This window comes from Spermophilus citellus (genome assembly GCF_964194105.1).
Source record: "Spermophilus citellus genome assembly, chromosome: 2".
In the NCBI taxonomy this organism is placed as follows: domain Eukaryota; kingdom Metazoa; phylum Chordata; class Mammalia; order Rodentia; family Sciuridae; genus Spermophilus; species Spermophilus citellus.
Window position 1 is genome coordinate 183,547,073 of NC_138183.1, and position 27,697 is coordinate 183,574,769.

The following is a 27,697-nucleotide window of genomic DNA, read 5'->3' on the forward strand; positions in this document are numbered from 1 at the left end:
GTCTAAGACAGTGAAGTGGAGTGATTGCTGGCTGCAGATGGATTGTCTCAGCTACAGATTCTCACCTGCAGAGATCCAGGGCATTAATTGAAAGCATTTAAAGGTGATGGTTGGAAGAACCAGAATTTCCTCTTTGCTGTGTTTTAAAGTTTTATTCTGCTATTAAGAGGAACTGCTCACTGTGAATATAAACTTCATCTGCAAATCCTCAAGCCATATCCCCACTCCCTAAAGTATACCCTCCTTGATTCTACACTTTGAAGTCATAAACCATCAGTGTGCTTCAAGCAGTTAGATGGATCTGGCTTAGGAATTTGTGGCCTTCCTCAAGTCATCTAAGCTTTCTGAACTCCAGGTTGTGCATCTGTGAATTTTCTGTTTCACGGGATTTAAAAAAAATAAAATCATAGATCATGTAGCATGAAGATAGGTGAATGTTTTCTAATATCCGAACTGTAGAGAGGAGTGGACAGTTTGAAGTGGCCCTCAAGAAAATCACTGTTTCCCAGTATAATTATTAAATACATTGGCTTCTATATTTAAAGAAAATTGAGGCTCTGGCAACTATGCAAAGCCAATTAAATAGTAAAGAACTCATTCTTAAATCCTATACTTTGAGAGGAAGCATAGTTGTAATAGATATTTATGGACCTTGTTGGTCACTCCATCCCAGTATCCAGTGCTTGATGTCATGGTTTGAATATTAGGTTCCCCCACCAAAAGCTTATGTGTGAAACACTGCAAGAAGGTTTAGAGGTGAAATGATTGGGTTAACCCAATCACTGAATTAATACCCTGACAGGGATTACCTGGGTGGTAATGTAGGCAGTAGGGTGTGGCTGGAGGAGATGATTTTCTGGGGGCATGCTTTGGGGTATACATATTTGTTTTATATTTAAGCTTTTTCTTCTAAAATTGTTCTTATCAGGTTTTTTAGTCATAGCAGTGAAAAAAACTGATTAAAACACTTGGTATATAGTAGATGCTTTATAAAAAATTTGTTGAGGGGCTGGGATTGTGGCTCAGGGGTAGAGTACTCACCTAGAATGTCTGAGGCCCTGGGTTTGATCCGTAACACCACATAAAAATAAATGAAATAAAGGTATTGTGACCAACTACAACTAAAAAATAAATATTTTTTTAAAAAATGTTGAATAAATTAATGAGTGAAAAATGCCTATAATGATCCAAGGCATCAGTTGGAAGCACTTAAATGTGACAGATTGGCCAGCCTATAGTTTGATCCATGTATTCAATTTGAGTTCTCTCACTTACAGATCCACAGACTGAGAATCCTATTTACAACCTCTAGAAGACAATTGACCTGAAAGTAGAGCATCACATGCAAACATGTTCACCATAATTTTGCAAGTTATAATATTTGCTTCTGCTCTATGGAGAGATTGGATTTGTCCAAAGTAACAAAGGAAGTAGAAGAGCAGAAATCTAAATCTAAGCACATCTTGCTCCAAAGCCATTGTTTATTTCACCACATCAGATTAGTTAAATTTTAGACAAATATTTATGAAAGACTTGAACTGAAATAATGACAACTTCTCTATTCTCCATTGAAATGATAATCTGGATTCCATGATCGGTTCAAATAGTAAAAGAATGTCCTAAGAAGATGAGCACTTTATGAAGAGGAAGATTCACTTAGAATTATGAGGAGGTGAGGAGGCAGGGTGTTGGTTAAAACAAGGGGTGAAAATGGACCTTTAAAGACACAGTCATTATCTTTGCACCCATACACAGTGCACAGGCAAATTACTATAGTCCCTGTGTGGCCTAGAGTTTGTTCATCAAGAAGCAGAGTTTTTCTAGGGTCAAAGGGACTGTTTGGAACTGATGGTAACAACTTTGAGAAAGGTTTAAAGATGATTGGGGTGTTTTTCTTAGAGGAAGTCTGGTAAGGAGGAGGAAATAGGTTAACCATAGTTAGAAGAGTACTTAGTGACCATATGCTGCAATAGAGAGAAGGGGCACAGTGGAAGATGTTACTAACATATAGAAAGGAGAAGAGAGTTGAAAATGACTTTAAGATTGCATATTTGGAAATCTATGAACCTAGTTTTGTTGGACAACCACAATATGTTCTTGTTAAGCATAACCAGTTGGGTAAATAATGTAGCTCAATCACAAGCTTTATTAAAACAGAAACTATATTAAATGTTATTTACATGAATAAATACTGCCAAACCCAACTTTTTTGTCTTGACATAAGAGTCTAGGTTCTGAATCCAGACTGTTAAAATCCTGATTATATAACTTACTGTATTTACAACTGAGTCTCACTTTCCTCATCCATGAAATACAGATCACAATCACACTACCTCTTAGACTAAGTGTGAAAATTAAATAACTTTAGTAAATGAAAAGCCTTTAAAATAGGCCAGGGCATATTGTAAACTCTAAAGAAATGTTATCTAATATTAGAAACTACCTTTTTCTTCATCCTCTAATTTGATATAACTGTTCATAACTCTTGGGAATCTTTCTGAGATAACTTTCTCTCCCATGTATAACCACATTTTTTCTTGCCCTCTTATTTCTTCCCTAATTTCTTTCATTCTTGCTCATAAGCCCAGGAAAACCTGTCTCTGTTTTCTTTAGCATCAACAATAGACAAAAAACATTGTCACTGTATTATTTTCTTTGTTCGATTTTGTCTAGTTATTGTTATTTGGTTGTTTGTAACATTTTTTTTCCATTGCAAACATTCGGCATCTAAGCTGTACTTGAAGTGAATTCACTGTTGTTGGCTAGCCTGTGAGCTTAATTGCTATTGTAACATGATTTCTATGAGAATGTATTATTTATCCTAAACAACTGACTCAAACAGGAACTTATTTTGCATGGAGTCCCATACTTTATGTAGCCATACATTACCTTATTTAGTACTCCAAACTTACTTATGTAATAATTATTATTTCTATACCACAAATAAAACAATTATTGTTTCGAAATTTAAATAACTTACCTAATCCTTGTGACTAACACTATGGGGGAAGGAACTAGAGACCATTTCTGTTCATTCCAGTTCAAGAGAATTTCCACAACACTACTCCTCTTTCCACACACACTCCTTGTATTCATTCGAGGTATAAATGCATATTTATAAATGAGAAGTTAGCTGGCTATTAAGTGATGAAGATTACAATGGTAGAAGTTACAAATTTTTCAAGGATAAGAATATACCAGGTATCATCTTAATGTACAATCTTAGTGAAACATAGTAATATGATAAGAGATTGGTCTTATCCTTATTTACAAATATAGAAATGGAAAATCCTAGAACAGAAATCAAAGGTCACACTACAGGCAAGTAGCAGGCTTTGAACTTAAATTCAAATTTGTTTGACCCCAAATTCTTTGCTCTTCTTACTTCTACATACTACTTCCTTACCGGCTAGATGAGATGTGCAACTCCCATCCCTGGGTGCCACATAAAGTCATGGATATACTACAGTGAAAGAGGCTTCTGTCACTCTTGATGAGCAAAGCAACCCCCACTCAGAAAAGTCAGAACTAAAACAGAGAAAATATGGTCTCCTGAGTTTATAGCTGATTCACAAACCCTTGTGAACAGATGACATTGTCCACAGTCTGGGAGAAAAGAACAGGAAGTCAGCTATGGAACCCTGGGTTGGCTCTTGCCATCTGGTTGGGGACAGAGGAATAAGTGATTGGATGACAGAGGCTACTTTTCCAGAGAGTATTTTAATGAACCCTCAGGAAGAAAAATTGTTACAAGTGAACTTTTGCAACTCATTAATTGCCTTGAAACTTAATGATATTCTTGCAGACCTGAAATTCCCTTTTCATTCCCTGAAGAATTTAGTTCCTATGAATGTTAGATTAATACTGTTTTGTATGCAGTGTTTGTACACTCTGAGGCAGTAGACGTTTTTAATGGTTGGACTGAAATGATGTCTTAGCAGTGTGTCAGATTTTAATGAAGCTGTGTAAAATTGTTGTCATAAGGAAGGATTTATAAGTATTTTTAATTTCCAGATAATAAGAGATCTTTGCTCCAGTTTGGTCACTAGAGAAATATGACTTTTGTTTTTCACTTTTCTTTTTTTTTTTATAATAATACCTTTGCCTGGCTTATGAGGAGCTACCAACTTAGTTAACAGCTCTCAAAATCACTTATAATTAGAAGGAGAATTCTACACTGTGAAATTTTAAACCACTTCCATAAACAGATATAAGTGAAAATACTGCAGTTCCATGAAATGCACTCATCTTGGGGATGCTCTGATTAATTGACACAATTTATAAAGAAATTCTACCAGGTTTGTTGTCTCACATTCATAACAACCTACTTTAATGATTACCTTAACCAAAATTACCAATCCTTGCCTTCGTAAAATGTAGGTAGGAATCTATTTTTTTTCCTTGAATTGCCAAAGTATTAGCATAGCTTTTCAACAGACACACCTGATTATGCCACCTTACTGCTCGAAAAACCTCTCAATGAATTCCTGTCATTCTTGGGATAAAACTTGACTTACACAGCCCTTCACCAGCTGTCCATTCTCACCTCTCCACCTCTATTTCCTATCACTATCCTATCCCAATTTCTTTGTAAGGGGACTTTCCTATTCCAGGCTTTTCCCAGACATTGCTCCACCCACCTATCCCTGATCTCTGCCCACCCCCATTCTAATTTGCTCCAACCCTGCAAACCTCTTACTATCATCTGTCATAATAGTCTATGCTTCTTTAAACACATATTGCATTATAATTAAATGATTATTTGCTCATCAATATATTATGATTATGGCAATCACCTCTTACTAGAATGTAAGAATAGAAGTCACTTCTGTTGTTCATGCCTGTATTTGCAGCAGGGAGTACAGAATCAGGTTTATGTTGGTAAAAGCCAAATGTTCTATGAGTTAATATATCAAGAAACTTAGAAGGGTAACTGGCACAGAGTAAATCCTCTGTATGTTTTGACTACTTTGTTTTTTATCATTTGTATTGCTTTTACTTTTCCTTTATTAATAGATTTTATTTATCCTTTATTAATAGATGTTGATAAAATAGTCATGGGCCATGATATAGGGTTTTCTTGGTGGAAGTTCTGCTAGGTGATCTTTGGAAAGTCAGTTAACATTTCTATGCATTAGGTTTCTTATCTTTACAGGCATTCCTTAAGAAATTTTATTTTAAAAATATAGGTCCCCTTTAAAGCCAAAGGGAAAGGAAAAGAAATAACTGGCTAATTATGAAGTTGATGTTTTTCTTTAGTTTTTCAGGCTTTCTCTCTGAAGTACTCTCCACATCTAGGGCAACCCTTCATTTCCTAGACATAAGCAGCCACCCCATCGTCATGTTTGCCATTATGAAGACTTTCATGTATGTCCTTTGTTAGGCTCTGTAAGTAGTTCTCATCTCACCTTTGTGGGTTCTGGATCAATGGAGAAGCAAGTCAGCAGGAGGGGAACTGTAATGTCACTCTTGTATTGACAAGGACCAGTATGGAGTCTGTATCTCCATATGAGATGCAACTAGACCTGCCATTCTACCCTCCAACTAGAGAGGGGAACAACACAGTTTGTTATGGTTTGGATATGAGATGTCCCTCAGAAGCTCACGTGTGAGATAATGCAAGGTTTGGAGGAGAAATCATTAGTTTAAGGTTATAGCCTTAAACTAATCAGTGAATTAGTTCCTTATGGGATTAACTGATAACTGGAGGTAGCTGGGATGTGGCTAGAGGAAGCTGTTGTGGGGGTGCGTGGCTATGGGTTATATATTTTGTATCTGGATTGTGGACTCTCTCTGCGCTTCTGATCGCCATATGAGCTGCTTCCCTCTGCCAAGCTCTTCCACCATGATGTTCTGCCTCACCTCAAGCCCCGAGGAATAGCATTGATGTCTATGGATTGAGACATCTGAAACTGTGAGCCCCCAAATAGCTTCCTCTTCTACAATTGTGCTGGTCAGGTCTTTTAGTTACAGTAATGAAAAAAGCTGACTAATATACCAGTCAACAGACAGTATGAGTTTTCAAAGGAGATACACATGCCAAGGAATTCACCTGCCAGTTTGAGAAGAGAAAGAGGCCAAATTTCCTGTGCACAAAACATTTGGCAATTAACTATTGGGAATTAACAATTAGGAAAGGTGGACCAATGTACTCAATCTTCCTTTGTGGAAAGGTATAAGAAGTGGGACAATGGACTTAGACTGTTTGGTTACAAATAAGGGGTAAAATATAAATCATTTTAATGTCAATTTTCTAGTGAATTTCAATAGGGTACAGGCAGTTTCTGGCAATAAAGGGAAACTGTCACAGGAATGTGTTATTATGAAAACCAGAAATTGTATGAAAACATTTCATTGTTGCATTCATCTCCTCCTCTTCCTCCTCCTCCTCCTCTTCCCTTTATTTTGTAAATCAGAACAAATAAGTCATAGCCCAGGAGTCACCAGGATTTTTGAACTATAACAAACAATGATTTTTCTGGGACATTTGGATTTTGAACCTGAATTCCATTTGCAGAGTTCAGGCTTTGTTTTATTATTTTTTTTAAAGACATCTTGGAATATCTGGTGGGAAAAAAAATTATCATGGAGAGCTTTCCTGTAGCCTCTAAGAAAGAAACCCTTCTTTTAAGAGCCATTGCTGCACTTTTATTTTCTCTTTCCTAATTTCTTTTTATCCTAGGTTTTTGTCTCAATAGTCTTATTTTCATAATGAGTTTCATTAAAGCAATGACATCCAGGTGGTGTTTCTGAGGCAGAGTCCCTTAATATTGGAAGTCTTTTGAGACTCTGCATATGTATTGGTGTATCTATATATTTGTGTATACATATATTCAATTATAGCTACTCAGGTATATATACATAAAAAGAGGGCCATATATCTCTGTGTGTTAATTCAGGGAGATTTTAGCCAATAGGCATGCTATAACTTCAGCCTCCTGAATAGCAAAGAGGAGAAGGGAAGACAATGGTAGCAGGGTCTAAGGTAGCTGTCTGAATCAGTTCCAAAGAGGAAGGTCAACTTCTCTACTGGAAGAATACAAAAGGGCACAATTAATTTGACATTGTTGTCTACAGAGCTCTAATCAAAGGGGTGGGGGTGGTTACCCAAGGAGTCTGTCACAAATACTTAAATTTAGGTAGTTTATTAATTAATCCACCTGTTAAAAATTAGATCCCAGGCAAGTGTTACAAATCTAGACAGAACAATGAAGACCGTGGATGGAGGGGCTGTGTTGTTTTACTGAATCAAAGTTTCTACCTAGCTAGCCAGGTTATTTCAGGCATGTTGTTGTAAGTTTGTGCAATGAGAGAGATGCACAGAGCCAGAGGTTATGTGCTAGGTTTGTGTAGTAGGCATCAAAGGAAAATTCCCCCTTTACTTTTTAACTTTCTACTTATAGGGACCCTCTATAAATCCTGGAGATTCCCACAACAAAAAATTGGTGGCAATACAATTAATTTCAATGAGTTCATAAGGGAAAATCATTAATTAATGGACAGCCATACTCAGAATTGGCTTAAGGGTTGCGATGGAACCTAAAATCATTGATTTTCAGAGGTTAGAAATGACCTCACTTAAGTACGGTAAACATACATATATGAATGAGTATGCACACAGTCTGATTTATGGACTCATATTTACCTATTACCTTCATGCAGCTGAATTGATTATTGTCTATAGTCAAGGGCTAAAAGAAGATCAATGAGAAGTTGTAATGTATTTTTATTAGTCCATATTCCATCCAAAGTAATTAAAGCATGTCACAGTAGTCAACAGGGGTATCATACTTGAAACCCTCCTTTTTTATGTAAAATATTATACAAAGATATCTTGTCCTATAGCTTAATAGGGAGGTGAAGTTTGAATATACAGTTGAAGGAATGTGTAAATCTACAGTTAACAGGAAAGAGGATGTCCAAATTAGAAAGCAGAATAGACTATCACTGTGCCTGCTACTTATTGAAAATCAGCAAACATTTTTAACTGACTTACACTCTGTCCATCCATGTAGTTTCACAATCATGATGAGTAGCCTGGAAGCAAAAAGTCTTCTGATGATTTACTTAATTGAAGTTTTTTAATCAAGTGGACTGTGTAAAGAACTGTTACCAATTAGAAAGTGACCTGAGGTCAAATTGTTTCCCCAGTTGCATACTGCAGCACTGTGAACAAATAGTCTAGTCTTCATGAAAATAATTAAGAAATATGAAAAATTATATTTATTATTACAGTATTATATTATTTTCAGTACTGGAGATTGAATGTAGGGGCATTCTACCACTGAACTACAGCCTCAGCTCTTTTTATTTTTTGAGACAGGATCTTCCTAAGTTGCTCAGGCTGGCCTCAAACTTGGGACCCTCCTGCCTTAGCTTCCTGAGTTTTTAGTATTATAGACATGCACCACCATGCCTGGTAAAAATGAAGAAATTCAGAGGCACACTTCCACTCTGTCACTGTTGATATTATGCACAACTCTGTTTTTAACTTTCAGTTCTAGAGGTGTTTTCTTGAGAGTGCAGCACAGAACCCTGCATGTGTGTCTTACAACATTATCCTGCACTTCTGGTGGATCTGGATGCATTGTCACTGAGAAGAATTGATGATTTAGTGTCTGAGCCTAAGGCCAAAGTTAGTGAACTCTCAAAGTAAGTGGAAGCTGTCACCCATGGTTTTCAGAACAGAGCAGATCAACATTTGTCTTTGTTTGCTCTTCTTGTACTGAGGCACTGATGCTCCAGTTGTGATAAATTGCAGGTAGCATGATTTGCAGTGATTGACAGGTATGGAATGATGATTGAGCACATGCCCATAAGTTACCTCTTTTTACTGTCTTGAAGACTGCTATGTTGGTTAAGGGAGTGCACTTAATTTGAAATGTTTATAATTCAGTAATTTCTCCTAATCCTTATGTTTTCTTTCAGTTTTTCCCCAGCAGATTTTTGATACTTGTCATAGTCTTTGCTGCTTTAGTGGATGATTTTTAAGATATAGGGTTTTGGATATTTTTTATTTGTTAATTTAAGGTTACTTTTTAACTTTCCACTTAAACCAGATGGTAATTATACAATTTATTGATCACTTGCCATATACTAGACACTTATTCATAATATCTATAAGGTACTTCCCTCCCTGTAATAGAAATCACAATTTAGTAGGAAGAAACACAACTTATGTTTGGCAGAACCAGAATTTAAATCCAGGTTTGGTTTCAAAGTTTATACCTTTTCTTGATCTATGCTACACTACCTTTTAGAATTAGTAAAAATTTAGTCACATATAATATAAATTTTTCATTCTTAAATGAAAGAAGTTCAGAGGAAGGCAGATCCATGATAGGCTTTTTCTTCATCTGTTTTATTATTCTAGTCTGTGCTTTCCATCTCTAAGGTCATGACATGTCCCAAGATGGCTTTTCAAGCTACAGTTATCATATCCACATTCCAGGTAGCAAAGAAGCAATAGAGTGGAAGGCAAAAGTGGTGCTTCAAGTGTCCACCTCCATTGTAAAGAGGCTTTCTGTAAGCCCTGCCGCTCAATTTCCATTTACATGTTATACGACATTCATGTACAAGAGATTCCAATAGTAGAAGAGATGCTGACACAATGGATGGGTGAAAATGAGTGAATATCAGACTTAAATTTGTCTTAAGCCTGAGGCATACTTAACTTCTCTGTTAAATATACCTCAATCATGTTGATATTTCATGGACATTTTAAAATTTATTCACCAGATCTGCCTAGCTCCTCCCTTTCCCTACTTCCTTTCCTCCTGACTTTCCTCCCTTTCTATCTCCCTCCCTTCCTTCATTCTGTACCCCTTTGCTTGTGGCACGCTGCTATCTTCTCTCCCTTCTCAATATAAAGGTATGTCATGACTCATTCCAGCTCATCTTTTAGATTTTCACTCACTCAGAACTCTTTTGGAAAAGTTTCTCTGTCCTTCTGAAAGGTAGAAATAGACTGGGCTTCTATATGGGCTGACATTCCATCCTCCAGAGAGTTCTACCAAAACAGTTTCCACACTGTTAGTTATGACGTTAGGAAGTGTTCGTGGTTAGGACCCCATGTAGTTTATCTTCTGTCATCAACACAACAGGTCTGCAACCTGCAATACAATTGTGCACAAAAAGACCAGTTAAAAGAATGTTTGCTCAAATGAGGTTTTGGATTATTAACAGATTTGTTCAAAGTCTGAGGCAAGTCTATTGTCCATCAAGGGTGGGAGAGTGGCAAAGACAGGAACCCCCCCCCCCACACACACACCAGGAAGGAAGGAAGGAAGGAAGGAAGGAAGGAAGGAAAGGAGGGAGGGAAGGAGGGAGGGAGGAAGGAAGGAAGGAAGGAAAGGTCTCTTCACAAATATGTGAAATGAGTTTTTCACTCATTTCCCCTAATCATTTTGCAGTCTATTCTCAGAGTAGTGACTGACTCAGATTAATTTTCAGCAGCCAGTATTAAACCCAGGGGAGAAGTGTACACCAGTCATAAAAAGTTGGAAAACTTGACAGATGTACTGCAAAAGAATTTCCAATTCTTTTGTGCAAGCCATTAAAAAAAAATTATCTCTTTTTTCTATGCTAAGAACTTGTACATGGGCAATGACAGAGATAAAAGCCATTTCTGTTTGGCAGAAACAGGGATTGTCAGTAGTGTTTATATACAACAGGTCCCCAGAGCAGAAGGCTATACAACTAGTCTCTTCCCAGACTGTCATCTTCCTCCTCCAGCTATAGTATTGTAAAATCTTCAGGGTTATTGCTACCTCATGATCAACAATAGTAGCACCCCAGGTATATCCCTCAAGACTAAAAGGAGGTTGGGAGTACTGCCTGATGAGATGCTTGGCTTTATAATCTATGAGGCAATCACTATGGGCATGCATGGCTGAATTTCTGAAGCATAAAGCCCAGGATAATCGTGGCAAGTCATGTTTATTAAAGACTTCTGGTAAAAGTTAAAAATTTATATATATATTTTTTGTAATTAATTTCAAACATAAAAGTAATATTTTTTTTAATAAAAATAACTGTATTAAGAGAAAACTACGTTCATAGGAATTCTTAAGATAAAATGTAAATATCACTTTGGACTAGATGCCAAAGGCTTTCTAGAAACACACCAGTCATGCTTCTGTGATGTTAGGGCTATTAGTGATGTGGGTTTTGGATTCAAATTTTGGATTCAATCTGTTCAGTAGTTGTATGACATTAACTCTTAGAATCTGTTTCCTCATTTGTAAATAGGTTAACAGCATTGTCTGGGTAGCTGTCTTATAATTAGTAATAAGGTATATAAAGTGTACAGTACATGTTCAATCAGTAGCAGTTTGTATCATTGAATTTTTATGTTATAAGAGTCAATGGACACAGAATTGTGAATTGTGGTGAGCCTGTTGTGCATTTTGCCACCACTTGTAGGTTCCATAGCTTCTGGTAGACACATTAGCATCCATCATAAGAACCTTGTTCTTTCATCTCCCCCAGTTCTAGGGAAAGGGTGCATATAATACATATAATACATCTCTAAGGTTTTTATTTTGAATCATGCACCAAAACCTTGAATATCAAGAGTGTTTTCCTGGGCTGGGGATGTGGCTCAAGTGGTAGCGCGCTTGCCTGGCATGCGTGCGGCTCGGGTTCGATCCTCAGCACCACATACAAACGAAGATGTTGTGTCCGCTGAGAACTAAAGAATAAATATTAAAATTCTCTCTCTGTCTCTCTCTCTCTCTCTCTCTCTCTCTCTATATATATATATATATATATATATATATATATATAATGTTTTCCTAATTGAAAGATGAAAAATGATTTGAATGCAAAAATTTATGTTTTAAAAACCACACTGGAAGGAGAGAGAGTATGCACACCTGTTCTCTAAGAATTTACAGGACTCTTGAGAAAATGGGCATCCTATTAGTGAGAAAGACAGTGAATGGCAAAGAAGCACAAGGAAGTATACAGTGGTGTCAATTAGATCAGGAGAACAGTCAGAATTGAGCTGGCCCTGCTATTTCCCTTTCTGTCTCACTCAAGGTGAATTCTTACCTCCTTTAGATACTCTGCAGGTCCTTACCTGTCCATCTTAACATCATCCCTATTCACCCTACTCTCCAGTGTAGAGAGCTTTTTATAGTTCTCATGACAGTCTCTGTTTTGTTGAGCCTTAGTGTCCTTGAATGTGCTGGTTTCTCTGTGAAGGATACATTTCTCTTACCTTTCTTTGTGAGGGTAATGCTACCTTTGCTTCAAGTCCTGACAGAAGCTTTATCTCTTTGTAGAAACCTTCACCAATACTTCCAAAATGTGAATTGAGGTGCTCATCCTCATTCACAAGGGTCTGTTTACTTCACTTATTGAGATGTTTATTAGCCATGTCATAAATGCCTCTTTTTTTCCTGCTAAAAGGTAAGTTTTTTGCAACTACCACTGCATGGTAGTTGCTATAGCAAATCCCAGTGTTTTACTACAGTAAGTTTTGTTTCTCTCCCTTTACAGTGTTGGTCTGTATAGTGGCTGGAAGGGGAGGCGAAAGGAAGGTATGACCCACATAAATATTAAAAAAGGTCTCAGATCCTTCCTTTTAAATATCTCCAGGCATTTCCAGATCATAAGAGTTCACTGGATCTGTCCAGGAGATGAGGAAAGAGAGAGATCATGGAGGATATAAAGAAGCACTGGGGTGGGGGATGGGTAGGACTAAAGATAGGGTACATCACTTCTGACATTCTGTTTCATCAAAAAGTTGTCAGGGGTCTCTACCTGACTGCTAGGGATGTTGAGAAATGTAGTCAAATTGTTCAGCAGGGAAAGAAATAGGGTTTGATGAATCTTTGCCACATTATTTGCAGGCGTAGTGTTTATCCCTACAAATATAATACCTTACACCATAGATGTTAACACTTTGTCAAAATAAGTAAAAATCTGTACAAATAAATTAGCAAAAAGGAAATATATGATGAGTGGAATATGAGAAGTGATAGTAGTACATCCGCTCCTGGGAATACTGCTGTGGTAACATAGTCCTCATGACTGGTGAATGTCTTCCTCAGGGGCTGGCATCTGGTACCCCTCCATTGCCATCTTCAGCCACTCTCTCCTTTGTTTCAGCTTTTTTTTTTTTTGCCATTTTTCAACACCCCAAACATGCTCATGCTCCCATCTCAGGGCCTGCAGTGTTATTGCCTCTCTTTGAAATGCCTGTACCACCCCCACAAGCCACGTTCTTGTCCTTTATCTTTAGATCTTATCTCACATACTGTATTCTTTGTGGACTTCTTTGGCCACCCAAACTACCTGACTACCTGTTCCTCTTCCCTGTGCTATTTTTCCCCATCACATTTATCATAACCAGTTATACTATAAGCTTCCTCACTTGATCATATAACTGTGAGGTCTGGGAATTTTGACTATTTTTTTTTCTATTGCCAACACCTAGAATAGTTCCTGGTGCATTATAGATGTTCAAGTATTTTCTAAATGAATGACTATCTTATTTTTTCACCATGCTTTATATCTTCTTTGTGAGAAAATGACACAGTAACAATTGAACATAAAAATATTGTCAAAAATATTTGACAACCAGAAGTAGAAGTGGGGAAATAGAGAAGATAGAAATTATTAGTAAATGGTAGTGGTTATTTAATTCACAAACTCAGCATAAAATGTTATTGCTTTAAGAAGACATGCCTAAAACCACTATGGAATATTGTGAAAAGCATTTCAGTATGTCTTTCCAGAATTCTGATTTTGATGGCATCCAATACTTAATGGATGCAGCTTGAAGGGATAACCTGAAGGACTGAGTAAACCTAATAAACCATTTTAATTTTGTCTTATCAGAAAGGTCATCCAGTGAAGGAGGCATTCTGATCACAGCCATTCTCTTTGCAGAAATGGTATCTGGAAAGCTGGTCTCTTTCTATTTTCTTAGTAAAGGGTATGCTTGAGATGCAGGGAACATTTGACAAAACCTATCTTTAAAATTCAGCTGCTTAAAGAAGAAACAAAAGCTACAGATAAACAATGGAATAGAAATAGCCAGAAGAATCCATTCAGCAACTTTTTTAGTAAAGTCGTCCTAGAATATTGGATTCGGATCATGGTACCATAGATATATAGATCTGGAAAGGACCCACAGGTAGGAAATGGGGTATAAAAACAACAACAACAAAAAATATTTATTGAGAGTACCCTCTGTTGGACACTCTGCAAAGCACTTCATTCAAAATAGGCTCTCCATACTAAGAATGATTAATCTGTGTGCTTTCATGTAGTGGGTGTGTCTTAGAGGTGGTCCCTCACTGAGATTTCTGCCTCCAGGAGGTACTCTATCTGCTCTGCCTCCTTAGAGGTAAAGATTACTGCCCAAAGTCACTCAAGTTTTAAATAATATATTCAGAGTAATGATTCAAATATTTTGACTCCTAGTTCAGTGTTTTTCCCACCAGGGTAAATTTTTTGTGTGGTGACACAAAAGTCAATTTTCTGAAATAAAATCTATTTATTAAACAACCTCTTCAATCTATATTCTGTATTCTACTTCTTCTCTCAATTTTTGTTTTATGGACTTTTTTGGTTTGTGGTGCTGAAGATTAAACTCAGGGTCTCACATCTGCTAGGCAAATGTTCTACCATTGAGCTACATCTCCATTCTTGTTTTAAAGACTTTGTAGAAGAATAGGACAGGAGTTCATATTTTACCATTAGTGTATATCTAATGTTAATACTTGTCTTATATTCTTATTTTCTTATTCCTCACATTTGTATCTCCATAATAGCATTACTCTACTTTCTCCTTTACAAAAGATGCACTAGCTTTCATCAGTGTGTGGAAACATCTTGATGGCCTAAATTTTCTATTTTACAGTGTTGATTGCTTACCTCCCAAGTGAGAATGGTGTCAGAATTTAGAAACACATTTATATTTTCCCAGTAAGAGGTCTCATAAATTGCAAATAAGCATATGAAGTATTTGGTATTAACAATAATAATAGCTAACACTTACAGAGAGCCTAATATGTATGAGTCACAAGTCGCCTTTTTAAAAACATATATTATTTATCCTCATGCAACCCTTTTAGGTAAACCTCATTATTCTGTTTTGCAGTTAAAGAAACTGAGGTTCAGGGAGGTTGAACAAGTAACCTGAGGTCAAATAAGGGCAGTGTTAGGAACTCAACTTAGGCAATCTTATTCCAGACTTCAAGCTCATTGTCACCAAGACGTTGCTTCTTAAGGCACTCCTAAGGACGTATTATGAGATTCTGGAAGTGTCTCCACCATGCTGTTTCTTTCTGCCGAAGTGTACTATAGTACTCCATGGCTGTACCTAAAGCGTGCATGCCTTACCTTTTCTGATAAAAGAGATAAGACAGAGACACTTGATTAGTTTGGGAAACATATGAAAGAACTTACTTCTTGGGGCCTAAGTAAGGAGAAGAATGGAGATCTGAACTTACCTCCTACTCAGCCATTTTTCTGGCTAGGTGAACATGGGCTGTTTAACTGATTTGGGGGTTGGGGGTCCTCATGTGTAAATTGAGGAATAGTAAATAATCACTTATTGAGGCTCATCCCTATTATGGAAGACAATCTGCTTTACTCAGTCTACTGATTAAAATGTTAATCTCATCCAAAGACATATTTAAAGAAACATACAGAATAGTGGTTGACCAAATATCTGGGCATTCCATGGCCAAGTAACATTAAATGCATAAAAATAATCATCACAATCCACATTGCCTCTAATTCCTCCAATAAAATAATATACATTTCTTTGGATCCAAAAGTCTTGTAGATTGAGGGCAAAGAAGTGTGAATGGGATGAATGGAGTATGGTAGCGATGTGTTAACCAAATTCCTGGTTATGCTTATGGGAAGCTTTGAGCAGTGGGGAATCACACACAGAGAATCATGCAACAAGTAGATGGATGGAGGGTTGTAAGTACTTTGAGTATTTTAGAGTTGAGGATGTGAACTCAGTCACAAAATAAAATTTTAGACTAATAGGATGCTTATTTATTCTGTGATCTTCCTTTGCTTAGCCTTAAGAAACAAATTGAATTGATCCCCTTTACCTCTTGTATTCATTCATTAAACTTTTCCTGATGATTGACTGTATGTCAAGTATATTGGTCCTGGGGATTTAAACTCTTCCCATTCTGAAGAGTACAACATCTTGAGAGGAAGACAGACACTTAAAAATTAATAACAGTGTTATTGTCAAAGCATTTATGAAATGTTACGCCACTAAAGAGGAAAGACACCCAGAAAGGGGAATGGAGTGAGGTGATAAAATTACTTCAGACTCATAGAAATTTGTTCTCTGAGGTGGGTCATGAAGGATGAATAAGTGTTTTCTAGGTGAGAGAAAAGTGAGGGGGGATTAGCATATGGGAAAGCATGACAGTGTCAAAGAGTTTTTTGAACACTTGAAGAATGTCAAATTATGACTAGTATATTGGAAAGGCAGTCACATAAGAGCTCTGTCCCTGAAGCCAGAGTACCTAGATTCAAATTCTTGTTTGACCTTTTACTATGAAACTGTGTGCAAATTACTTGACTGTCTTTACTTCCATTCCTTCATCTTTAAAATAGGATTAAATAACAACATTCATAAAGCACTTAAAATAATATCTGGCATATTGTAAAACTCCACAAATGTTAATTTTATCCTTATCAGTGCATTAGTTGTAATAACAAACATATTCAAAAACTCAGCACATTAAAAAAAATAAGCCTTCATTTTTTCCTCATGTTACCTGTGGGCTCATGTTATCACTGCTGGTGTCCAGCTAAGGTCTTGCTTCCCTGCCTTTCTATTCCAGAACTCAAGCTAACCAGGAGTCTCCATCTGAAACATGCCATTCTCATGGCAGAGTATAAAACTAAGATAATGGGCAGAAATTCATGTCAGTTCTCCCAGCTTCTGCTAAGAAACGGCATGTCATACCCACTCATACTCCATTAACCAAAAAACATCATATAGCCAAACCCCAAATCAGTGGGGCTGGAATAGATAATCTCTTTTTTAATATGTACTTTTTAGTTGTAGATGAACGCAATACATTTATTTATTTCTATGTGGTGTTAAGGATCAAACCCAGTACATCACATGTGCTAGGCAAGCACTGTATCCTTGAGCTACAACCCCAGCCCCAGGAATATATAATCTCTTCAGGGCAAGGCAACAAAAAAATCGTAATAATTGAAAACAAAAATATAGTCTTCCACAGTCATCAAATATCATTATCTTGCCTGGCCATGCCTGTATCCCAGTGGCTCCGGAGATTGAGGCAGAAGGATGGTGAATTCAAAGCAGCCTCAGCAATGGTGAGGCACTCAGCAACTCAGTGAGATCCTGTCTCTAAATGAAATACAAACTAGGGCTGGGGATGAGGCTCGGTGGTGGAGTGCCCCTGATTTCAATCCCTGGTACAAAATATATATTTTGGAGAATAAAGTACAGTAGAAAACATGGTTGGAAAAAAATAAAACACAGAATATCTAGAAGTCCATCCTGACTTTCTGGACATATTGGAAGCTTTTTTGGTCCACAGTGCCTCCCTCCCATCTACCTGCCTGGGTTTCTGCACTTCATTCTATGAACCATTTTCCTGAACCAAAGGCATAATTTTGAAAATCTTGGACCTTTGCCACATGTTAAAATATGTAGTAATTTTGATTTGAATTATAAATAGGAAAAAGTTCATGTTACCTCTGTAATTGATGTTCTGACTTCCTGTTTTAAAGCACTGCGAACATTTGTCAAAGTCTCCTATAAATTATAATTGTACTTGCTAACTTAGAGTGAGTTGTCATTTTCATTTTATTCTATGACTTTGTAATTAAGCCATTTTAAAGAGATGGAATTTGCATTTGTAGTGGGTAAATAATTTCAGGCTTGGTTTTGCTTTCAGTAGGGAGATCTGAGGAGGAGTCTTAGAATTTGAAACTTCTTTTAAGGGAACTATATGGACACATATTATTTCCGGCTAATACTTAACACTAGATTATGATTATTTGTGATTTTTACAGAATAAAAAAGATCATTTTAAAAAATTTAAAAAGTATTTTATAGGAATGAGACTGCTAGTTTCTTTCACTCAGAAGGAAAGCATTTAAGAACTTAAAGAGTCTTTGTTACTCTGCTTTTACCTTTAATTTAAAATTAAAGAACTAAATTCTGGTTGTCAGCAAAGAAAGCCTAAGGTTTCAAAACAGGAGTCCTGTAGTCACAACTTGGCCACTAGAGCATCAGATCTGGAGGCAAAACATTTGCAAGGTTCTTTGAATTGAGCAGGGGTGGAGCGGCAAAATAGGAAGAATAGAATTTGCTAAAGTAAAGGAGGTTGGTTCTTCATGTGTTGACATATAAGATCTAGATCAAGATCTGTGAACATGGATCTAAAGGATGGGAGAACTTCAGATTTCAGGTAAAAGAAAGGTACAAATAGGTTCAGGAAAACAAAGAGTTACAAGATAATTTGCCATCCAAACAGTTTATTTTTGATAGTCAAAGTAACAGGTAAGAATGCTAGATAAGTAGATCTAAAGCAGGATAGTCCTGGACAAACAGAACAGGTAGTTTCTTGAAGATGGAAAGAAAAAGAGATACAGCAAATGCCATCCTGTATTCTTGCCCCATTCAGTTGTCCATGTATTCAACAAATATTTGTTGTACTCTGTGTCTAGCTGGAGAAGCACAGATGCTTAAAAACATGGTGCCTGCCTTCAAGGATATTTTGGTCATAGATTGTTGGAGTAAGTTCCAATTTATTTGAAATAACCACAAGAGTTTGTTTTTTAAGTCTTGGGTAGCAATCTCTGATCAAACTTTGGGTCAGGGAAGGGATCAAAAAGGAGGAGGTGATGAGTATTCCTGAATGAGGTGTTATTTGAAGTGATCTTCAAATTGGAGAATAAGGTATGGAGTGGGAAAAAGACACACCAAGGAAAAATGCTTTTTAGTTATGAAAAGGGAACATGATTAAGGTCTTGCAGATGGTCTGCTTGACTAGGAGAAGATATCTTAAAATCCGTATCTCTTTTCTCTCAGGGTTTAATCTTAACTGACTTGCTTGGGGGAATGTTCTTAGATTTAATCCCTAATGTGAAGGATCTGACCAGGACCTCCAAAATCATGCCTTTCTCTGAAATGACTGCTTTTAAAAAAGAGATTTACAGAGAAACTGACTGTAAGGACAAGTTTATCTGACACTAACATCTGAATAAGTGGCATTAGAGGTGAGTGGATGGCTTGAATGGAGCCACTGGTCTCCCAGTTTCATGTTTTCACAGCATATGTATCTCCATATGTGGTCCCTTAATAAATTAGAGAAAATATATAAGAAAAAAAATAATGCTACAAGGTGCACAGGCTGGGAGTGAACTATGTCTCAGTGTGTTGTACTCCTTTTCTTTTTAACCTTGATTCATTATGTTTTATAATTCTTTAAGGGAATTTGATCTCAAAAATCTCTGAATTTTCATTACATGATAAACATTTATAGTGAACACCTTCAATGATGAAGGACTACACTAAAGGCTTAAAAGCAGTTTCTACTTTCTGGAAACTTGATTAGGGGTACAGCTTGCACTCTGTCTCTCCTTCCCCAACAGTCTCTCCACACACACAAATATGAGCATCTCACAGGGAAGATCATGCCTTATATCCCTGGCTTGTACTTCAAATCTCAGCCCGAAGTGAATTATTAAGTTGTGATAAATTTCCAATTACAAAGCACACATATTATCAATTAACATTTTTATATGGCACTCTATAGTTTTAAGACACATTTTACAAACATAGTAGTATATTTATAATAGTCCCTTGTGAGGTGAGTAGTAGCCATATTTCAATTTTACATGTGTAAAAACGATGCTAAGAGGATGAATGAGTCTCCATGATCATATGCAGTTTAAGTCAGAGGTACAACTCAGGACACCTGGCTTTTATTCTGGTCCTCTCTCAGCTCAGTTATAGTGCTGCATTTGTGACTTTGTAACCTGCTCTCTATTGTACAAGGTAAATGTTTCTGATGTTCTCAAAAGAAATGTATAAAATTGTTCATTATGGTTCAAAAGAGCCTTTAAAATAAAAAGGCCTCAAGGCCAGAAACCATCTAACAATAACTCTGTACCATTCAGTAAAAAATAAAAAACAAACAAAAAACAACCTGAAAGGACATAATTACAAAGAAATAATGTGTGCTATTATTGTTTTGTATGTGCAGAAAATATAAATGGCTTTACCTGTAGTAAGTTGATCAGAAGTATGCTAGTAACAAACTCATAAAATTATTATTATCCATCTGCAGACCCTAGGAAATATTTCTGACTAACTTCAATTAATCATCACTACTTGAATCGAATTAGATCCTCCCACTCCCACACTAAACTGTAGTGTATTCTTTTTAAAAATGTACAACTTGAAGTTAATTTAAGTCCTTTAGGTCAGAGAGTTTATTTATAACATGTGGTGAGACATTTTATGGCCCCACTTTCACTTAAATCATAGATTCAGGAAGTAATAGAAAGAAACGGGCCTACTCAGTCACCTTGCCCTTGTCAGAAGAGTAAGGACTGCATCTGTGGTGTATTTTCCATTGCTTGGGTCAATGCATGTATTTATATAGCTCTTCATATTCAATACTGCTAATGAATATGGCTTTCGTGTGAAAAGGCATAAATTCAAAAGGCTGGTGTGGGATGCAGACTTCCTTCTCTTACAGCATGTTCCATCATGGTTTAATTCAAAGTGAGGATAATTTTCTTTAGGAAGCCCTTGCCACCCTGCTTCCTGTCCTAGCATTTCTACTCTGGGTCAGGTTGGTCTGTACATCATGATATTGCATTTGTACTCAAGAAAGGTATAAGACTAGGCCTCAAGATGCCATCTCAAGATGAAACAGAAATAAATGTATGCTAAAAAAATTGCAGAAAATAACAAAGGCCATAACACAATAGACAACTATTTTTTTGCTAGAGCAACTAGGGTGTGGGCAGTGATGATTAATTGGTAATTATTAATTAGTGATGATTAAGTTAGAAAATATTTCCTATGGTCTACAGATGGATCATAAAATAATTTTGACTTTGTTATCAGATACACTGCCTATCAACTTACTAGAGGTAAAGTCACTTACATTTCCTGCATATAGAAAACAATAGTAACACACAATGCTCCTTTGTAATTATGTCCTGGCAGGTAGTTTATTTTTTACTGTATAAATATGAAATAATGATGTTGTCAATATCAAATACAGAATCCTAAGAGCTGAGAGGGATTTTGTGCTATGAAGAATTTAATCCTGCCCAAATAAAAGCCTGGCTTTTGCCCTCACTTCCTGAGGGGTAATCTTTAGGCTCTTGGAATTCTATGCCTGATTGAAATCCCTTTGTTTGCCTGGGGTTTTGGTCATGGGACAGTCTAACAATGTGATTTGTGATAGGGGTTTTGGACAAGGTGGCATCAATTCTGTCTTTAGAAGGCTATAGTCTAAATGTCAGTCATGTGGGCAATATATGATCAAGTCCCAGTTAAAACTCAGGACCAGGGCTTAGGTGAGGTTTCCCTGGTTGGCAATACTCCCTATATATTTTCACACATAGGTAACAGAAGAGTAATGCACCCAGAACTCCGTGACAAGAAGATAATGGAAGCACCATGTTTAGAACCTTTGCTTAACCTTGCCCACGTACTTCTTTTCTTAGTTTACCTTAGTTTCTACCCATTTCCTATAATAAACTAAAACTGTGAACTTAATAGCTTATAAAAGCAAATTCTATGAGTCTGTAAAAGTCTTATATAAAAAATAAAGATGACATTGGAAATCCTCCAAACTTAGAAATAGTGGTCTTCTGTGGACCATGTAATATCTAAAACTCCATAGTTTACTTAAGTACATTATAGATGCATTGTTGAAAATCCAAGAATCAGAAAGTGAGGAAAGAGTGAGAAATATTCATAAGCTAATTTATTTGAGTTTACTTTTTTTTAATTCCTAGGATCTGTGAGATTTGTATATATGTGTTCCTTAATCCACACAGTCACAATAGCTCTGCCCAGCTCAAAAAGGTTGATAAAGCTTCTAGCAATGGACTTACCTACATATCTAGAAAACATCAAGGAATATTGCATCTACAAGTTTATTAGTAATGAAGAAGCACTTTAAAAGGATGATGATTTAGTTCAGACAAAGATCAAGCTGAAAAGATCTTAGAAAGATATTATGGGAGACCCAACAGTGGTTCAAGGACAGATTACAGAGCCTACACCTTAGGGGCAGGGTTCAGGAACAGAAAAGAACTTCAAATTAAAAAGATCTGAGAAAAGCAAGACAAAAATATATGTTTGGATTGATACTATCAACAAATTGGACTTAATATATCCAACCCAATAGGCCAAGGGGAATGAAGGGAAAACAGGGGGGATGGGAATAGGAAAGACAGTAGAATGAATTGGACAGAACCTTCTTATCCTTATGTATGAATACATGACCAGTGAAACTGCACATCACGTACAACCACAAGAAAGAGGTCCTGATTAGACTAAACAGTGTTGAGACTACAACCTGAATCTTCAAGATATACTCTACTATCATGTTTATCTAAAAAGAACAACAAAAAAGATTAAATATGTCTGTGAATAATAGAAATCTTGAAATTTCTGTCTCATTGTCTTAGACTATTAAAATTTGTAACAGGATACAGGGTGACTTATAAATATAAAAATGTATTTCTCACAATTCTGGAGTCCAGGAAACCTAAGATTAAGGCACCAGAAGATTAAGAGTCTGATGAGGATCTGTGTACTGATTTATAGATGGCTGTCTTCTTGTTATGACCTCACATGGTAGAGGGAACTAGGGAGACTGCCAGAATTTCTTTTGTTGAGGGCATAGACCATGTTCTTGAGGGCTCTACACTCATGACCTAATCACCTACAAAACACCCTATTTTCTAATCTCACTAAGGGGTAGATTTCGATATCAGCATTTTGAGGGGGTATAAACACTATAGCACTCATATAAATTAAACCTAGAAATGAGTAGTCCAACCAAGGATGATAGAGCTGTGATCATCAGGGATCTAGGATGCATCTATGTTGTTACCCAGACCAGAGTCAACACGTAACATCCATCTCCCATACAAGGTGGCTATTCAGGTTTCAGCTGTCATGTCTACATTATATCCTATAAGAAGGAGGAAAGAAGCCATAAGGGAGAAGGAAGAAATGGTGAAGAAGTTACCCACTTATTTCACTGGCTCATTTGGGAGTCTGTTTGAATTGATTGTCTGGAATTAAGTCACACAGCCATACCCAGCTTTTAAAGAGGTGATCTTTAGATGGTTATATGCATATTCAGAAATGGGGAAGAGATCCTCTAAGGAAAAAGGAATGAATGTCTATTGATTGGAAGATAATTAGCATCCCCTGCTACAATGTTGGAACAGTAGTCAACCATGGTAAAATCTGACTCTAAACAATGTTGAGACTACAACCTGAGTCTCCAACTGACTACCAGCTGAGCTCTGCCTGTACACCTGTAGACCATATTCCTGATTTCACAGAAAGAACGCTGCAAGCAAAGGGACCAGTCTGTAGATTGCCATAGGTGTAGTTCTTCGCTCATTTCTGTGTCTCCCAAAAGCATTTCTGCCTGTTGCCACCCCATCAAAGCCTTCTGTCTGTCATTGCTTGGTTATCCCACACTTTTTGAGTTAAGCTCAGCAAACTGACATTCCTTGAAACATCCCTATTGTGATTTTTTTTCCTACATTAGATCAAAATACATTGTTGACAGTGATGACGACAGTGACAACAATGAAGTCCCACTGAGAGAGGGACTACATTTAAGTCAGTAATGCCAACATTTTCGCATTGGTTTTAGCTTTTACTGGCTAAATGATCGTGGGAAGGATTCTTATTTCCTCTGGCCCTGAAGTTTTGTCACAGGCAAAATGGCAAAAGTAAAACCTACTTATAGAATACTTCTTGTTTTAGTTAGCTTTTCACTGCTATGGCCAAAAGACTTGAGAATGATTTTAGAGAAGGAAAAGGTTATTGGGTATTCAGAGTTTCAGAGATCTCACTGCATTCTCTGGGCCCAAGGTGAGGCAGAACATCGTGGGACAAGGATGGGGAGGAGGAAAGAGGCTCAGAACATGATAATCAGGAAAACAGAGAGAGCTCTTCTCACCAGGACCAACATATGAACCCCAAAGGCACTCCAGTGACCACCTTCTTACTGCCTACTTTTATCACCCAATTAATTCCTATCAGTGGGTTAACCCACTGATTAGGTCACAACCTTCATAATCTAATCATTTCACCTCCGAACATTCCTTCATTGTCTCACACATGAGCTTTTGAAGGATACTTCATATCCAAGCCATAACATCCCTTAAAATTAGAGATAAATTCATTACCTAGCTCATTATAAGAAAAACCATTAGCTTAGACTGATCTTGATAAATTAACAAAGATGTAGGCTCTTGGAGAGGAGAGAATAACTAAAATGGTTCAATTGCTTACTATACTGCATGTATTTTAAATGCATTTTATTCATTTCCTATAACAATCCTTTGAGGAAGACAATCCTATTTCCACTTAACAGATGGGGATACTGAGGGTCTAATAATTTAGTGATTTTTCCAAATTGACTGCACTAGTTCTCCAACTGAGTCCTAAACCCAGATCTGGCTAGTTCCATTATGATCTAGATTGCTGAAATTCAACTAAACTATTTTATAATTTTAAAAAATAGGGCACACCCAAGTCAAAAAGCCTTTTCAGTGATCCTAATCAGAATATTAGATTTCTGACATCTAGCCTAGAGTCCTTTTCTTGCATCCCTGCTACAGTATATTTAACGTATGCAATATTTCCCTTTTACCACCTTTGGCTATATTCTTACTGTGATAAAGATTTTCTATTTTTTTCTGAGTTTTTAGTGGTTTAAACTGTTTTGCTGATTCACATATTTTAATATACTGATTGGCTTTTTTGGCAAGCAGATCTATGTAGTTTTATGGTGATTTTTGTTCTCATTGGTTTGAATCAGTTGAATGGATGCTTTTGCAGAAAATGGAACAGATGTTGGATATATTTCCGAATACTTTAGGAGGATTAGATTGGTTACACACATGGACAAGTTTCTTTGCTACTGATGGATGAATTGGAACTGAATGTATCATGACTCCAACCTGTCAGTGCATGCCATATGGAACAACAATTCTCTTTTTGTAGGAATGTGTTCCTTTCTATGCAGAGGTTAGGTGAAGAGTGAGCTTTCTAACAGTGTCTGTGTTGTCCCTGCACCTTTCTTGTGCATAGTGAAAATTGACCTAAGATAACAAGTCTTGTCTTTGTCTGTTACTAAGTCATGAATAAATTAGTTTTGCTTTCTACTCCGAAGCTCAGATCAATATTCTACTGGAATGTTGATTATTTTCATGAATGGAAATGAACTGGCAGAATGCCATCCAGAAGATTTAAGCAATGGCTAATGAAACATTTGCATGGTTGGATGAAAAGTCCCCCTGATAGAAATTAAGAGTAACATTTGCATAGTTTCTGCCATTTTCAATCATTTGCACATATATATAATTCTCACAATTACCCTATAAAGAAAACAAAGTACATTCTTGTCATCATTTTATAGATGAGAATCAAGAGGTTTAAGGAGAGTATGACATGCTCAAGGTCACAGAATGAAGTGACAAAACCAAGACTTACACCTAGATCTTCTGGCACCAAACTTTGAAGATTTGTTTTCTGAGCATCTTCATCGTTCCAAACCTGGGCCCCTTTCCTCAGACTATTCTTTTTCACTCTAACTTAATATTTTTTTTGTTTAAGAAGCAATATGTGCCTCTGTTCTCTAGTAAAACACTCACAATAGTGGAGCATTTCAACTTTTGGGTCAGGAAGGTTGATGATTATTTGTGCTGTTGGATTAATGGTCTTATCCCCACAAACAATTCAGGCTGTTAAACATTTAAAATGTATGGAATAAAAATGTGTCTGCCTTCTCCTGACGCTTTTGCCATTCTTTGTAGGAACTGAGCAATTCTAGATCATAGATCAATGTCCTGCTTATGTTTCTACTTTTGTAATATATTGAATGAGATGAGATGGGGTGGGAAGGACTATGGTGGGTAAACTTACTCTTCAAACCTGTTAATAATGGGTACAATGTATATGGAGGATCAGGGCCTTTCTTACATTACAAATAGACTGCTGGCCAGCATTTTAATTTGGAATGGGCAAGAAAAGTATGCATTTGTTATCTATGTGTCACAAATAGAACTTTAAATACTAAGAATAGAAATTCAGAAATACTCTGAAACATTTGATCTATTTCTTCCCAAAGAAGGCTGCTTCCGTAAGGAATCAGGACAGAAGAAACTGGGCTTTTTCAAATTGCAGCCAGGAAGGAAGCAGGTGGTCTACTGAAGACAGGAAATGAAGAGAGGGGAGCATGTTTGGAGCATGTTTGGAGCCACTGCTTCCTGAGAGTCCAAGAAAAGAGTCATTAAACTGCCCCTCTGGACCTCATGAGAGGAGACTCTCCTAATGTGAAGGAACAAATGTGATGAAGCTAGGGGTTGGAGTGAGCAGGTTTTGATACAGCAAACAGTTCCTTTGTGCTAAGTGTAATCATAAGATCTGTACTCTGACCTGGAACTCACCAGCCAGACTGAAAAGAAAGCATATTGCAATACAAAATGGCTACTTCTTTTGTAGAGGTAGGAATAATGGTATGAATGATAGGACTTAAGAAATGGTAACTGTAGACTAGATTTATTCTGTTACATTCACTATTTGATTAGATCCTCTTAATGATTCTGGGTGGCAGATACTCTTTTCTTATCAGTTACAGATGAGGAACTTGGGGTCAGAGGGGATAATTGGCTTGGCAAAGTTTGCACAAGTGGCAAATGAAAATGGTCCCCTTGGCAAAGTGATCCATGGTAGTTTCTTCCAAATTTTTCAAGAAAATTGTATTTATGAATATCTAGTCACACTTTAGATACTTTAGGATATATAAAGATAAGTATTCCATAGTTGCTGAATTCCCAGATTTCATAATAACTGAGGAGAAATTAGAAAGATATGGTAGTACTTGAGTTTCAGTGTGAGGGGAGATGCGGTGAGGGTCACAGAAAACTTCATTTCAAGGGCTCTGGTGGTTAAAAAATGTTCCACGTATGAATTACTGGTGGAGTCAGTAGTGAGGAAAACTTTTGGATTTTCAGAAGAGTCACCATGTTCATTTTGTGGCTTATGGAGGTTGCGTAATGTGTTACTGAAGTTCTAAGGCAAGCAACATTTAGTATTGTATATACTCCCTCTACAAACAGAAGAGCTGAGATATGATCATCCCTGAGTGTACATGAGAAAGCTAAGCTGGAGATCTTGCCTATAGGAATTTCCCAGAATCCTAGATAGTGATCTAGTTACAAAATGCTTTAAGAGAAAATAAGCTACTAATTTCCCCACCCTCTTCTTCACTCTGTCCTGCCCTATGATTATATCCAAAAGCCAAGAGCATATCTGACACAGAAGCAGATATTTTCCTAAGACCCCAGTGGAACCATGCAAACAGATATAACTCATGATATCTCATGAGTTAGAAAGACTGAAAATTATCCTGCTGTAACTCTCACTAAAGGGGCAGGG

General features: G+C 36.8%; 1 protein-coding gene across 1 annotated transcript in view; it reads left to right on the forward strand.

Annotated features, from left to right (window-relative positions):
* The window catches only part of DLG2 (discs large MAGUK scaffold protein 2), a gene marked incomplete at both ends in the record, with an annotated part of 2,048,692 nt that overhangs the window by 901,680 nt on the left and 1,119,315 nt on the right, over nucleotides 1-27,697 (forward strand). The window lies entirely within an intron of this gene.